A 15,237-nucleotide genomic window follows, 5' to 3' on the forward strand; every position below is an offset into this window, starting at 1 on the left:
TGGTACAACTGACCATGGCACACTGCTGCCAATCTTTTCTCATCTATCAGGCTCAACTGTTCCAATCGAGCTTTGATCCATTCATCGTCATCAATCCCGGCTTCAGCGACAATTCGGAGGGACGAAATTTCGACCTCCGCTGGTATCACGGCCTCAGTTCCATACACCAACAAGTAAGGAGTTGTGCCTATGGAAGTTCGGACGGTAGTGCGGTAACCCAACAAGGCAAAGGGTAATTTCTCGTGCCATTGTCTGGACCCTTCCACCATTTTTCGTAGTATCTTCTTGATATTCTTGTTGGCTGCTTCGACTGCTCCATTCGCCTTGGGACGATATGGGGTGGAATTGCGGTGTATAATCTTGAATTGTTGGCATACCTCTCTCATCAGGCTGCTATTAAGATTCGCACCGTTATCCGTGATGATCACTTTTGGGATCCCAAATCTGCAGATGATATGGGAGTGAACAAAGTCCACCACTGCCTTCTTGGTTACTGATTTGAAGGTTTTAGCCTCAACCCATTTGGTGAAGTAATCAATGGTCACTAGAATGAACCTATGACCGTTGGACGCTGCTGGCTCGATGGGCCCAATGACATCCATGCCCCATGCTACAAACGGCCAGGGTGCTGACATCGTATGTAACTCTGTTGGCGGAGAATGAATCAAGTCTCCATGTATCTGGCACTGATGGCATTTCCTCACGAAAGTGATACAGTCGTGTTCCATGGTGAGCCAATAACACCCTGTTCGAAGGATTTTTCTTGCCAATACATATCCACTCATGTGTGGCCCACAAACTCCAGCATGTACTTCTGCCATAACCGTTGTTGCCTGCCTGGCATCTATGCATCTCAACAATCCCAGATCCGGGGTTCTTTTGTACAATATTACCCCACTGAGGAAGAAACCATTCGACAAATGCCGGAGGGCTCTTTTTGGTCTCCAGAGGCATGTTCTGGATATATCCCCATCCTGAGGTATTCCTTGATATCATGAAACCAGGGTTCGCCATCTGCTTCTTCTTCTATGGCATTGCAGTAGGCGTGCTGATCACGGACCTGGATGTGTAGAGGATCAACATACATTTTGTCAGGGTGGTGCAGCATTGATGCCAAGGTAGCCAAGGCATCCGCAACCTCATTGTGAACTCTCGGGATGTGTTTGAACTTCACCGATCGAAATTGCTTGCTCAGATCATGCAAGCATTGTCGGTATGGTATGAGCTTTAGATCTCGTGTTTCCCATTCCCCCTGAATTTGATGTACCAAGAGGTCCGAGTCTCCCAAGACCAAGACGTCTTGGACATCCATGTCAGCAGCCAGGCGCAGACCCAGAATGCAAGCCTCATATTCGGCCATATTGTTGGTGCAATAGAAGCGTAGTTGAGCCGTAACAGGATAATGCCGTCCTGTTTCGGAAATGAGTACTGCTCCTATTCCAACCCCTTTTGCGTTTGCAGCTCCATCGAAGAAAAGCTTCCAACCTGGTTCCTCAGGTAATTCCAACTCATTCGTATGCATTACCTCTTCGTCAGGAAAATACGTTCTTAAAGGCTCGTATTTTTCATCAACTGGATTCTCTGCCAAATGGTCTGCCAGTGCCTGGGCTTTCATGGCCGTCCTTGTTACGTAGATGATATCAAACTCTGTGAGCAGAATTTGCCACTTTGCCAACCTTCCCGTGGGCATAGGTTTCTGAAAGATATACTTCAATGGGTCCAAACGGGATATGAGATAAGTAGTATATGAAGACAGGTAGTGCTTCAACTTCTGAGCTACCCAAGTTAGGGCGCAGCACGTTTTCTCGAGTTGAGTGTACTTGACCTCATGCACTGTGAATTTCTTGCTAAGATAGTAGATGGCTTGCTCCTTCCTCCCTGTGTCGTCATGCTGCCCCAACACACAACCAAATGAATTTTCCAAGACCGTCAGGTAAAGAATTAAGGGCTTCCCGGGCTTAGGCGGGACCAATACAGGTGGATTAGACAGATACCCTTTGATTTGGTCGAAAGCCTCCTGACACTCTGCTGTCCAACCTACCGCAGCATCCTTTCTCAGCAACCGAAATATGGGCTCACAAGTTGCTGTGAGTTGAGCGATGAACCTGCTGATGTAATTGAGTCTGCCCAGCAAACTCATTACCTCTGTTTTGTTCCTTGGCGGTGGCAAATCTCGGATGGATTCAATTTTGGATGGGTCTAACTCAATCCCCCGTCGACTGACGATGAATCCTAGCAACTTTCCTGATGGAACCCCGAATGCGCATTTGGCCGGGTTAAGCTTGATATCATACCTCCGGAGTCTTTGGAAAAATCTCCTTAGGTCTGCTACATGGTCCTCCTGATGCCAAGATTTGATGATCACATCATCGACGTACACCTCGATTTCCTTGTGTATCATGTCATGAAACACAGCAGTCATTGCTCGCATGTACGTCGCCCCAGCGTTCTTTAACCTGAACGGCATTACCCGATAGCAGTAGGTTCCCCATGGCGTAATAAACGCTGTCTTCTCAGCATCCTCCTCATCCATTAGGATCTGATGATAACCTGCATAGCAATCCACAAAGGATCCAATCTCGCGGCCTGCGCAATTGTCGATTAAGATATGAATGTTGGGCAGCGGAAAATTGTCCTTGGGACTTGCTTTGTTGAGGTTGCGGTAATCAACGCACACCCTGATTTTTCCATCCTTCTTTGGGACTGGTACCACATTGGCCAACCACTCGGGATATCGAGTGACCCGAATGACCTTCGCTTGTAACTGCTTAATCACTTCTTCCTTGATCTTTACACTCATTTCTGTTTTAAATTTCCTTAGTTTTTTCTTGACCGGAGGGTATGTCGGGTCAGTGGGTAATTTGTGAACCACTAAATTGGTGCTTAATCCAGGCATATCATCATATGACCAGGAAAAAACGTCTTTGAATTCCCTGAGAGTTTTGATCAATTCTGCTCTGACATTCGGCTCAATGTGGATGCTAATTTTGGTCTCTTGGACGTTATCAGCGTCTCCTAGATTCACAGCCTCGGTGTCATTTAAGTTAGGCTTGGGTTTCTCTTCAAATTGGCACAGTTCTCTATTTATTTCTTCGAAGGCTTCACCTTCGTCACATTCAGATTCATCGTCACAAACGACCTTTTGCATCATTGAGTCGGTTTCAGATTGATTTATTAGACTAGGTCGAAGATCCGCTGTGCATGCCATGTCATTAGAACCAGTAAAAAGAGAACTGTTCAGAAAGAAAAAGAACAAGACAAAAATTAAAATGAGACAAAAGAAGAGAACTTTATTAAATTTGCGGGATAAAAGGGTTCACACTTTTACAAAAACGAAAGTAAAATTTGGATTACACCCTTGAATAATCCGATCAAACAAACAAACAAACAAAACATTAATCAAAGCCTACTACCAAGACTCCCCTCGGACAGGAAGAGGAGTAACCGTCCAATTGTTGGTCTTGGCCTCAGGCCCCACAAATTGTATCTCTGCTCTGCTGGAACCTTCTCCAGCTTCCACCATACTGACATCTGTGAATAGCCTCTCAAAACTCTGATTCAGGTCTTCATTTATACCGATCAAAGGTCCTCGAATCTTTGGGATCGCTGACCCCTTGGCACTTGCTTTAACAAAAGACCTTGAGAGGCGTGGCACTGGTTTAGGCAGAAACCAGACCCTCTTCTTCATTCTTTGCGCCTCCTTCCTGTCTGCTGCGGTTGGTTTGAACCCCAACCCGAAAGATTCCAGATTCTTAGGAAGGGAGACAGGTTGGACTATCCCTTGAAGTTCAACTCCCAGGCCTTTTCCCGGCACAAATCCATTACCCAGCATTTCTGATACCATCATGACTGCTGCGGCAGCTACCCTAGGGTGCGGGATGATTTCTCCTTCAGAAATTTTGTTGGCCGACCCTGTATCGAGAATCTGGTAGACCCAAGGACCTTTGTCATCAGTGGTCTCTATGAAAGGTACAATGGTTCCGCCCATGGTGCATGTTGTATCCTCGCCGTGCAACACGACCTCTTGTCTTTCCCATTCGAACTTCACTATCTGATGTAGGGTGGAAGGCACCGCTTTAGCTGCATGAATCCAGGGTCGTCCTAACAGCAAGTTGTAAGATACCGTGGCGTCCAACACCTGGAATTCCATGGTAAACAAGACCGGGCCAATGGTTAGTTCAAGTACAACATCCCCCGCAGTGGCCGTTCCGTTTCCGTCAAACCCCCGGACACAGATGCTATTCTCTTGGATTCTTCCACGGTCAATCTTTAACTGGTCCAGGGTGGATAATGGACAAATATTGGCGCTTGAGCCATTATCCACCAATACTCGGGTTACCACCGAGTCTTCACATTTGACAGCTAGGTATAGAGCTTTATTGTGCTCCGTTCCTTCCACCGGCAGGTCATCATCTGAGAATGTCACTCTGTTCACCTCGAAAATCTTGCTGGCAATGGTTTCCAGGTGGTTTACAGAAATCTCACTGGGTACATGGGCCTCGTTCAATATCTTTAACAGGGCCCGACGATGTTCCTCGGAATGGAGGAGTAATGACAATAGTGAGATCTGGGCAGGTGTTTTTCTCAGCTGCTCAACCACAGAATAGTCTTGTACTTTCATCTTCCTCAGGAATTCTTCAGCCTCTTCTTCTGACACTGGCTTTTTGGTTGCCACTGGGTTGGTTTTTCTTAACTCCACCGGGGCAAAACATCGACCTGATCGAGTCAGCCCTTGGGCTTCACAATTGACTTCTTCCACCTGTTTTCCTTGGTACGTCACCATTGCCTTTTCATATTTCCAAGGCACAGCCCTGCTGTCAATCATCGGCAGTTGGACCACCGGCTTTATGGTCACCCGTTCTCTATATACCCCTTTCAACATGACTGCCGGTGTGGGCAGGATCCCTGGTATTACCAACTTGCTTGGCTCGGGTTTGCTTGCTATGACGGACGGGCTCTTCCCCAATATCACTACCGGCTTGACGCCTTCTCCCTGCGACTGTACACTCGTTCCTCCACTGGTTAAGACTTCTTTCGGGGCGGCTTGGATCATCATCACTGTTTGTGAGGGTTTTCTTAATTCTCCTCCCTCACACACCAACTCAATCATGTGAGTTTCGTGGTGCGCTGGCAGTGGGTTTTGGTTGATGTTAGGAGCCTCCGGTGTCTGGACCTCGATCTTATTGGTGTCAATAAGATCCTGTATGGCATGCCTTAACTTCCAGCACTTCTCGGTATCGTGCCTGAGCATCCCTGAACAGTATTCACAACTGATTGAACGATCCAAATTCTGAGGCGGGGGATTTGGTTCCCGAGTATGGACAGGACTAACCAAACCCAATTGTCGCAGCTTGTGGAACACATCGGTGTAGGTTTCTCCCAGTTCGGTGAAGGTTCTTTGCTTCCGCAACCTGTCATTCCTAGCATCTGGATTTCCCCGGAAACCTGCCCCTGAAGGGTTTCTATATGCCCTTGGTGGAGGGTAGGTGTTTTGTGGTGGTGCATATATGTTCTGGGGAGCCGGTGCGCGCCATTGTGGGCGAACCGGAGGCTGAGTGTATACCTGGGCTTGGTGTACGGAACAATGTGGTTCTCGAGGTGGATAGAAATTTTGTGGTGGGTTGTATGGGTAGTTTGACCTGTGAGGCCTGGGTTGGTTGTAATGCGGCCTGCCAGCCCGGGATCAACTGCCTGCCTCGATCGTGGCAACCTCTTCTTTCTTTCTTCTCAATGCACCTCCCGTGCCGCTTTGAATAGCCTGGGTTGTGGCCTTAAGTGCTGAATAGTTCAAAATCTTGTCCGACCTCAAACCTTCTTCTATCATGACCCCTATTTTGACCACCTCGTTGAAAGATTTTCCAACCGTTGTCACCAAGTGACCAAAGTAGGTTGGATCCAATGTCTGCAAAAAATAGTCCACCATCTCTCCCTCTCTCATGGGAGGATCGACTCTAGCTGCTTGTTCTCTCCAGCGGAACCCGAACTTGCGAAAACTTTCCCCGGGTTTCTTCCCGGTTCTCAATAACGTGAGACGGTCAGGTACTATCTCCAGATTGTACTGGAAATGACCTGCAAAAGCCTGCGCTAGATCATCCCACGTGTACCACCTGCTGAAATCTTGCCTGGTATACCATTCCAGTGCAGATCCACTCAGACTTTGGCCGAAATAAGCTATCAAAAGCTCATCCTTGCCTCCTGCCCCTCTCATTTTGCTACAGAATCCCCGTAAATGTGCCATGGGATCACCGTGCCCTTCATATAAATCAAACTTGGGCATCTTGAACCCAGCCGGGAGTTGGACATCTGGGAAAGGGCACAGATCTTTGTATGCCACGCTGACTTGATTGCCCAGCCCGTGCAAGTTCCTGAAGGATTGCTCCAGGCTTTTGAACTTTCTCAACACTTCATCCTGTTCAGGGGCCTTAACCGGCTTCTCAACCTCTGCCGGTACTTCCAAATGGGGATTGTAAGCCTGTGGTTCGGGTGCATGGAATGTAGGCTCGGGGGGATAGTATTGGGTATCGTGAGCCTGAAACAATGGCTCACTGGTCGTTCTCTGCAAAGGGGCTGATGTAGGTCCCACAAAAATGGGAATATTGGGTGTTGGGAGAGGTTGATGGGGTGGTGGAGCTTGGGAATCATGAGGGCTTCTTTCTTGATGATAGAGGGGATTTGGGCGGCTTGTGGAAGGGCCAGAGTGAGGGTACTCCGGCATGTGTCCCAGTGTTTCAGGACTCTTTTGTGTTTTGGCTAGGGCTAGTTGCATTGCATTCATTTCTAGTCCAATCCTTTCAATCTTTTCCATCGCTTCTTTTAACAACTGGCTCATCGGCCTTTCTTCCTCATTGCTATTCTCCGAAGTAGTCATGCTTGTTGCTACCGGTCCTTTGGATCTGGTTTGGTATGAATGTGTTGCCAGAATTCTTTAACAACTAACTGTCTGATGTCAGACAACAACAAACTTTGTTAGTGTTAGAGTTTAACAGATTTGATCATAACACATAGAGGATGCAATGCACCTAGGCAGTTAACCGTTTCTACATGCTTTGCTTCAAACAACATGCGTCATCCCGGTTTGCTCATTCGTCTCTTTAAAGTATTTTGCGAAACCCTGCGTTTTATTTTATTTACATTTTCTTTTCTTTATTTATTAAAAGCGGTCGAATCTTATGGGGATTGCATACGTATCACGTCCCCGCGTGAATCAGACCAGGCGTAGTTCTGCCACAAAGTAAAGACACGTAGAAATTCTTCCGGAGTCACTTAATTTCATTATCAAAATTTGCTATTACACATTGCTTCAAACAAAATAGCAACAGTACAGACTCCACGGTTCTCTGACTCTATTTGATTGAAAGAAAAATAGAAAACAACATGTGGGAAAGCATCAAAGCTCAATTAAAACAAGACTCGACCAGAGGTTTATTTTCCAACTTAGGGACCCGCGCGGCATCATTCGGCCTTTTTGCGGTTCTAGGTGCGAGATCCCTTTCGAGCTGCTCCAACTCGTGCATGGTCTGTTTGACATAACCCATCACTGCTGGGAGAATGGTAACGCAGGTCATGTTTTCGCACCGCCGACACCGTCTGATGATGGCATGGGCAATGGCCCTGATCTTATCTCTGGCTTGTTTCTTCTCTATGAGTAGGTGTCTTATCTGATCACTGCACGTCTTGAACACCTGTGAGTCTTGTATATGTTGATTCTTCAGCTGCCGTACTTCTGTCTTCATTTGGGCCAACAGGTCGTAACAATATCTACTCTCCAATTGGAAATCCCTGGCCCGCTTAACTGCTTTAAACTTAAGTGTAGCCATCTCTCTCATTATTTTGGCAACAGTCTTCTCGTGGTCATGTTTCACTTGGTTCAAACATCGGCGATGCTTATTTACTCGTGTATCCCACTGTGCCCTGAGCTCTGCTATGACGCTTTCGGATTTCTCCAAACCATCTTGCCATTCCCTGATTTCACCTATTAGCCTTTTTATCAGCTGCTCGTCTGATCGACGCCTTGGCTGTTCATCCGCATTCATCCTTATCTGTTGGATCTGGGATCTGAGCATTTTGTTTTCCTGAATTAACCTGTTCCGCTCTCCCAGATTGGCAGCAGCCTGCACATTGTGCTCATATTTCAAGCTTTCCACTTGTTGTTTCAACCTGCTGATTTCGGCGCAATAGCTTCTTTCTTTTGCTAGCCAATCCCATTGTTTTCGCGATGTTTCAGCGAAATTCAGGATGTGGGGTCTCTTAGCTGGCCTTTCATGCTCAAATTCCCTTCTATACCATGCGAGGTAACCTGGTGCCGTCTCACCTTTGGCTCGATCCCGCACGCAAGTATCTGATTTCAAATATTGACACTCACTCCAGACTTGGCGAATTTTCGCTTCTGGGAACTGTCCGTCACGACTTATCTCAAGTGCTTGAGTGCTAAGATCTTCCTCATGAGGTACTGTCTGGCATCTTCCAAACTGTCTCAAAACTCGGCAGGGTGCGTAAGGTTGAATGGCTCTTAAGCCCCATTAGTAAGAAATGAGTTTTAGCTGCAGACATATACAGGATCTCATCAACAGGCAACCATCCCAACGTCCATTGTATTTGGCTGGCAGTAAGAGCTTGAAAGAACGAGGTCCATGCCAGGACTCCTTTGGGCAAGCTGATCTCTTTGGTTCTTGTGTAAGATTCTTCTATGCGGGTCTTTTCCGGGGAACCATGGCTCAAAATCTCGGAATGATGGCAGAGGTGCTCGGACATCCATATCTGTAGGAGCAAGTTACAACCTTCGAAGAAATCTCCCCCAGCTTTACAAGCTGTAAGAGCTCGAAAGATGTCGGACACCACCATAGGTGCGAGAGTACTGTCCCTTTGCGTGAGTAAAGTGCTGACGACCCCGGATATCTTCAAATCAATGTTTCCATCTTTCCTTGGGAATACCAGAAGGCCTAGGAACATTATCATGAACGCTACCCGTCTGTGCTCGTCCCACTTCTGACGAACTCCTTTGCTGCACAGTTTGTTGATTGGATTATTGAATCCCCCCTCATGACCGTATCTATCATATATGAAGCATGGAGTACAAAATACGGCTGCCAGATCCGGGTTGTGGACCGTTCTGGGTATCTTCAATGAATCTAGGAACCGGTGTACCGTGACAATTCTTGGGGCGACCAAGTATTTTTGCCTCAACGGAAGTTCAGCATTTCCGATGTACCCGACCATTTCTTCCAAAGTCGGGGTGAGTTCAAAATCAGAGAAATGGAAAACATTGTGCGCCGGGTCCCAGTAGGTAACCAAAGCTCTTATGATATCTCCCCGAGGCTGGATTTCCAACAAGCCCACGAGACCTTTCAGATATTTCTTGACCTCATTTTGTCCTTCAACACCTAGATCATTCCACCATAGCCGTAGCTTGACAGGGATTTTGGTCATTATTGAAAAATGTTCATTTTGTATCATGCTCATCCTGCACATTTATTAAGGTGATTTTAACAAAACGACTTGACTCAAAAATATTTTACAAAGGGGATCAAGTTTTGAACACGGCCTTTAAACACTTCGGGGACGAAGATTTTAAGGCTGTGTGGGTCAACTGCTAAACAAGATCCAAAGGTGGCTGTTTATGCAAAGTCAGCCTTCCGGCGTCCCTTTTCGGGAACATTCGGCTATTTATGACACAACAGCATCACCTAACTTATTTATGACTTTTAAAATTCGACACATCTTTTTTTTTTTATTTTTTTATTTTTTTTTTTTATTTTTTTATTTATTTATTGATTTTGGCTATTTTAGCAAAAATGGGGTTGAACCCGACGAGGGTTGCCTACGTATCTCACATCCGGTGAGAATCAAACCGGCGTAGTTCGAGATATCGTAAATAGAGAGAAAAAATCAAATAAATCTAGAAATCAAGAATAAGCGTTTTTATTATTATGAAGAGAGATAAAGGCTAAAGAAAATATTTATTATTGTTATTATATTTTTTTTATTTTTTATTATTATTATTATTTTTTGGCAATATTTGGATTATTAGTCTGAATTTATGAAAGAAACAACATTTTTGAATTTATGAAAGAAACAACATTTAAAATAAATACCCTTTCTCTTCCTTTTTTTTTCTTTTTGATTTTGAAAGTGATAAAAGAATTTTTTTTTATTTTTTATTTTTTTTTTTCAATAAAAGGACAATAAAAAAAATTTCCTTTTCTAGGAACCGGTCAGCATACGGAACCGAAGCAAATAAATGCGCAAAACAAATGGGATGCAGCAGGGGGGTCTTTTCTTTTCAAGTTGCCTGTCCTAGACGGACCCAACCCCTGTGTTGAGTCCCCTAAGTCAAATGCAACATGATGCAAATAAACGTTCCTACTAGGGATCCGGCATGAAGTCAAGTTATTCTAGGTTCGTAACCTGGGTATTTGTTCTAGACTGTGTAACCGAGCGGACAACCCGAGTCGAGGAGGGGGCTATGTACCGGGGACCCGCGAGATCGTCCGGCTTTGTAACTTGTCCGACCTCTTTCTTATTTTAGGTATTGACACTAACAGAATAGGGAGTCTCGACCAGCGAGCTTCTCCCCGGAGGTAAGAAGAGAAAAGGTTTCGGCACAGTTGATATGTACAGTTCAAATAATATCAAAGCGGTAAAAGTAGCATTTAGCACATTAGGCTCAAAACATGTAATAAAATCAGATAATAAATAAAGCCAGATAATAACAATTATTCTAAGCTCGAATTCTTAACCCTGAGCCAGTGGTTCTGGGTTTAGATCCCCAGCAGAGTCGCCAGAGCTGTCACACCTCCTTTTTCCGCGCCCGCAGGGGGTGCGAGGGAGTTTTTTCCAATTAAAGGACAATCGAAACGGGATTGGTTTAATTATTTCAGAGTCGCCACTTGGGAGATTTAGGGTGTCCCAAGTCACCAATTTTAATCCCGAATTGAGGAAATGCATGACTCTATATTACAGTCTGCGTACCAGAAATCTAGATAAGGAATTCTGTTAACCCGGGAGAAGGTGTTAGGCATTCCCGAGTTCCGTGGTTCTAGCACGGTCGCTCAACTGTTATATTCGGCTTGATTATCTGATTTTATACAAGTATGACCTTATATGCAAATTCTAACTTTTAACCGCTTTATTATTATTGTTTTTACAAGAATTGCAACGTTGTGAAAATGTATCTCGAATCGCGTTACAATCAATGTACCCGTGGTCGTCGACACCTTTTGACTCCGTTGAGATTTGGATTTGGGTCACATCAATGTGCACCCGAGTTTACGAAAGTAAGATTTATTAAGGTGCGTCCTAAAGAGTCTAACGTATTGTTATTTTAGGAGGGTTGTGAGATTTGCTAAACAACCCGTCCTGGAAACTAAATGCTTCAATAATATATATTTAACAAGGGCCCCGCATCTGCGTTTTGTTTATTTTTATCGAGGCTCATCTCGTTGTTATTTTTAAAGGATATCCTATAGCAACTACGTTTCTTGTCGTGTTTGTCTCTATCAATCGAAAGCAGTAAATAGCCTTAGTCGATTACATGCTTGCGAGCTTATTTATAACAGGATTTAAAGTGCTTTTACAGAATAATAAAACGTGAATGCACTTATGGACAACTAGTCGAAAATTATGGGCCCAAACCCAGCTCATGCGAGATGGCCAGACTTGGGCCCCTGTTTTCCCGATACAGGCCTAGCTGATTTGTTTCGATTTGGGCTCGGCCTTCCTGAGGTTGAGGCCTAGAACTGATTCTTTGTTCTTTATCAATTTATATGTGACAATTTGGCAAAAAGGGAAAGAACTTTAACTCATGTGGATAGTTTTCCTATTGGGCCTACATTAGAGAATATATTACACCATCAGACTAAGTCTAAAATACAACTTATTACACTGGGAATGTTTTTCACCTAACAGCATACATATATGACTATTATTCATTAGCCTACATTGATATACTGAGCATGTAGGCTACTTCTATTATCCAAACGAAAATGTAACTACTTCATGATATTTAATGTAACAGTTCATGTATATATAAAAACAATCTGCAGGTCCTCTCTTTTGCATTCATGCTCAAACTCTCAGTTACATTGGTGGTATCAATTGTGTACCTGGTAAGGAAATGAAAGGAAGAAAGGAATGATCAGCTGGGCAGTATGCAGTAAACACAGCAACAACAGGTACACAGCAACAGCACAGCAACAAACCAAACACCAAATGTTTTCCACAATCCACGAACAACCAACAATAATTCCCAGAACAAAAGAAACCAGCAAATGGTCGAGTGCCAAACCAGTAATTCCAGACGAAGAGTAATGAAACCCCAGAAGTAAAAGAGTGTTCAATGCAGCAAATACCAACAGTTCAGCAACCAACAAACAGCTCAGTCAATGCAGATGACAGAACTTGGCCAAGGCAGCTTGACCAATATGAATTCTTATTCAACTTTCAGATGGTGTTTGGTTACAATCTATTTGGAAACTAACTTATGTTTTTCAGCTTTCTTTAAACTCAGTAAACCTTTCTTCAGACTAAAAGTTTCAGTTTTAAGACTAAAAATTCCAGCCCTTTTTTTCCTTTTTCTGAAGACTAAAAGTCCAGCCCTTTTTAAGTTCTCAAATGGCCTATTTATAGGCCAAATGAACCAGTGCAGCTGAGCTGCCTCCCCTGCCAATTGGCAGAATACCCATACCCTTTAAGCCCATGCCTAAGCATCTTTGGTGCCAGCCCCTTTGTTTCCCACGCCTGGTCTTTTGTTTAATCAAGAGTTATGGGCATCATTTTATTATTCATTTCAAGCCCCATACTCTTATGTCTTGCTCCCCATTGGTATTAGTTTAATCCTAAATCAGTACCCTACTTGTCAGCTCATTTAAACTAATCTTTCTGCCCTTTTTAACACCCCAGAATACCCCTGCTTAACCTTGATTATTACTGCCCTGCCTATTGCAGCCTCAGGGCATTTTTGAACTGGCGAAAGTTCAGATTTAAGACTGCCTGGACTGAACCTTTTCAGTCATTTTTACAATGCAAACCAACCATTTTAAACAATGCTGGGGCATTCAGTTAGTGGCCACGTTCAATTAGTCATGCGACCTTATTAGCTCGTTCGATTCATTAGTTATAGAAACTAATCAACGACATTTATCGAGTCGACTATACTAATTATAGCAGGTAATAATCAGTCGCTCATATAAACAATACGTTCGGGGACCTAAAGGGCATCAGACAATTTTGTGTTCAATTACTGGGAACCTATATAAGTTTATTCATGCGACGACTATACTAATCGGACATGCTTATCATAGGATACATTTAAATCATACACAGAACACAATCGACCAAATAAAAGGTCTTTACAGAGAAGAAAGAAATTAAGAAACTATCAGGAAATAACAAGCAATTACCACAAAGCATGCTAATGACTTAATCAGAACCAAACAAAGAGAAAAGGAAACTTACCGAAAAAGTTTGAAATCAAAACGGACCCAAATCTGACTCGACTTCGAACTCTTGAGGCCGAAAAAACTTTAATCAGGGTGTTCTCACATGAGAACACCTTGATTAAGGTCTATTAGACCTCAAACCCTTGTCAAGACCGGCCGGATTCCAAGGCTATTAGTGTTCTAGGTTTTGGATCCCCAGATCTGATTTTTAGGGAGTTGTGGGTAGATTCGGACCAAACCAAGCTTGGTTTGGTCACGAGGAAGGTCAGGGGAGTGGTTGATACAAAGATGGTGAGGTTTGGTGTAGGTCCGGGTTCGACTCAAATCTTCAAATGAAGATTCGAGACGAACGAAAGTGATTCGAGGCAAATGGATAGTAGATCCATGTTCAGGAGAGTGAGGGGGTCTTAGGGTGTTCAGGAGGTGGTCACCGGCGTTCGTGCCGCCGGCTTTAATGGCGAAGGAGACTAGGGCGGCTGCTAGGGTTCGGGGGGTTTCAGGTTTGAGTTTGGGGACGATGAAGGGTGGGGTTGGTATAGGGGGTGCGGGGTAAGGGCTGAGTTTATATATGGGGAGGTTGATCGGATCTGAGCCGTTAGATCATATGATCTCAACGGCTTGGATCTGAGGGTGGGAAATGAGACGGGGTCGTTTGGTAGTTAAACGGGGTCGTTTGGTTTAAGTGAGGGGTTGGGTCGGATTGGTTATTGGGTCGGGTTTGAACACGGGTTGCTAAAAATGATCCTGGACCGTTGGATTGGATTGATTGGAACGGCTGAGATGGATTGGCCTGAAACGGTGTCGTTTCAGGAGGTGTCTGGGCAACCGGATTTGGACTGGGCCTGAGTGCTGGTTGGGCCAGTTATTTTGTTTAATTTTTGGCCCAAACCGATTTCCTTCACTTTTGTTTTCTAATTTCATTTTTTTCTTTTAAAACAAAAAATAAAAATAAAAATAATAAATAACGAAATTAAAACTAAACAACAATGCAACATTTTAACACAATTACCACAAAAATTATTTAAGTAAGTTAAAAACCTAGAACAAACGATGCACACATATATATCTATTTTTTGAATTTTCTTTTACTGACCGAATTATGGTTTAATCATCCTGACATACATATTTTGTTTGTTAATGATTAAATGCAAAAATGGACAGATCCACAAATGACTAACAACACATGTCACGAAAACTCAAACATTTGTACAGCGAAACCATTTGTTACTATTTTTATTTTCTTTTGGAGCGATTGCTCGTAAAGCAAAAATCACGTGCTTACAAACCCTTCTTTAAAATTGTATACTTCCGCCTAGGTAAGCAGTAGGTAATTGTTTAACTGTGTCAGTTTTAATAAATTGCAACCAGACAAGGCCTAATTCAGACTCCTCATCTGAGAAATATGTGATGAAGCAGCATGTCCTAACGCTTTAATTTAATTTAGACTATAACCAGTATTTGAAGTCATGCTAAATAATTTGCTTCTTTAAGTGAGGAGGCCTATTTGAGCCCTTAAACTGCTATTTGTTTCCCCCTACTTGTTTATGTGTTTTGTTTGTCGCATTAGAATTTTGTCCTTTTAAAACTCTGGAAAAAAAACCCAACCTCCATCCCTTTAGGACTAGTAGTTCCAAATGCCTCCGGGACTGATAGGATCAGGACGGGTAATAGCATACAGTAAGCAACGACACTATTCCGCATTTAATACCTTAACGTGGTGGGAAAGGGTAGATATAGACATGATGACCGGTGTGCTAATACCAAGTGTGACCCCTTTTCTGAGGAGTGATTGTCGGGTATT

This window comes from Nicotiana tabacum, chromosome 16 (genome assembly GCF_000715075.1).
Source record: "Nicotiana tabacum cultivar K326 chromosome 16, ASM71507v2, whole genome shotgun sequence".
Lineage (NCBI taxonomy): Eukaryota > Viridiplantae > Streptophyta > Magnoliopsida > Solanales > Solanaceae > Nicotiana > Nicotiana tabacum.